The following is a 1,629-nucleotide window of genomic DNA, read 5'->3' as shown; positions in this document are numbered from 1 at the left end:
TGGAGGACTACGCCTGATACCCGAGGACCAAGAAGAGAGACGCCAACCATGCCAAAGGTCAACCTCATCCAAAAGAGGGAGGCACGCCGGTAGTGGGAGGGGTTATCCTAGCCAACAATACTTTTGTTTGCCAGCGTCCAATCCTCCTGTAGGCGGAAGTATAACCCGAAAGGTTAATGATTTCCTCTGTCCATCAATGGAGGAGAAATCTATTTTTTGTCGTTTTTGAGAGCGTACAGAAGGACTGGAACCCTGACTGGCTTCTACTAAACTCTCCTCTTACTTCCTGCGGTCTGTTTTACCGGACAGGAAGTGAGGGAAAATCTGAAACTGAGACACAAGCAGAAATAAAAACCTGACCGAGCCTTTTCCTACTCCACTAAAGAAAAGCTTTTTTCATTTCGGTTTGGGCTGCTGCTGGAGAGTCCCCACCACTTCCTGTCTGGTAAAATGCATTCAGCAGGACAGGAAGTGAGGGGAAATCTCTCTAATGGAGCCCCAGAGAGAAGTAAAAAAAACCTAATGGGTTCTAATCCTTCCTCAATCAAACCGAAACTGAGAATAAAAGCTTCGGATGGACATACAGTACTCGTGTGCTAAGAAGAAACCTGCTGATAGGAGAGAAGAGAGAGAGAGGAGCTCATCAGTCTCTTTCTTCTCCTTCACTGTCCAGTTACAGGCTTGGGGGAGGGACAAGACCTGCGAGTGTTCCTGAACTGCAGCAGAGAAAAATCAGGTCTCCTCCCCTGGCAGACAGGCCTGTGCTATGTGGCAGAGCTGTGTAAATCTTAAGACTTGATGGACAGAACTACGAATCCTTTGGCAGATAAAACATCCCCCCCATATGTCATCTCTCTGTGTATTTCGTGGCTCGGCCCGGGTTCAGCTTTTCATCGTTGTACAAATAACGTGGAGGACGTACAGCTCCGGCCAGGAGGTGAACTGCAGGTGAATGATGGAGCGTTTCAGGCTCTGGTCCTTGTACTGCAGCGAGATGACTCTCTCCACGTGCGTGTCGGCCACCTTATGGCTGGTCAGAGTCAGCGTGATCTGTCCATGAAGAACGGGCTGGCCGCGCTCGGTGGGGAAGTAGCGCACCACTTTTTGCTGTGGAGAGAAGGACAAGTTGTAATTTACACACAGAGTGACAACAATGAGCAGCGTGACCACACAGAGTGACAACAATGAGCAGCGTGACCACACAGAGTGACAACAATGAGCAGCGTGACGTGGCAACTACATTACCATGGCTTGAAGGAAATGAAGTGAGCAGAGGTATGGTCAGTGGCCCCCCTGCCACACACCAGGTCTGGCCACTGCCCCCCATCCCCTGCCAAACACACACCAGTCCTGGCCTTAGGCCCAACCCTTACACACCAGGTCTGCTTTTCGCCCCCCCCTTCATCCTACCCCTCCACACACCAGGTCTGGTCACTGACTCCTGCCCCATCCTAATGCCACATACACTAGGTCTGCCCACGAATCCAACCCCTGCACACCGGGCCCGGCCAAAGACCCAACCCCTGCACACTGGGCCCGGCCAAAGCCCCAACCCCTGCACACCGAGCCCGGCCAAAGCCCCAACCCCTGCACACCGAGCCCGGCCAAAGCCCCAACCCCTGCACACCG

At 52.7% G+C, this 1,629-nt stretch overlaps 1 protein-coding gene across 1 annotated transcript in view; it reads right to left on the bottom strand.

Moving 5' to 3' along the window:
• Nucleotides 1-1,629, bottom strand: part of PTPN23 (protein tyrosine phosphatase, non-receptor type 23) — a gene marked incomplete at its 5' end in the record, with an annotated part of 27,735 nt that overhangs the window by 6,282 nt on the left and 19,824 nt on the right. The window lies entirely within an intron of this gene.

The sequence above is a fragment of the Nanorana parkeri genome, unplaced genomic scaffold (genome assembly GCF_000935625.1).
Source record: "Nanorana parkeri isolate BGI_ZX_2015 unplaced genomic scaffold, ASM93562v1 scaffold1739, whole genome shotgun sequence".
NCBI classification, from domain to species: domain Eukaryota; kingdom Metazoa; phylum Chordata; class Amphibia; order Anura; family Dicroglossidae; genus Nanorana; species Nanorana parkeri.
Note: the sequence above shows the minus strand (reverse complement) of the source record. Positions and strands in the feature narration are given on the sequence as shown.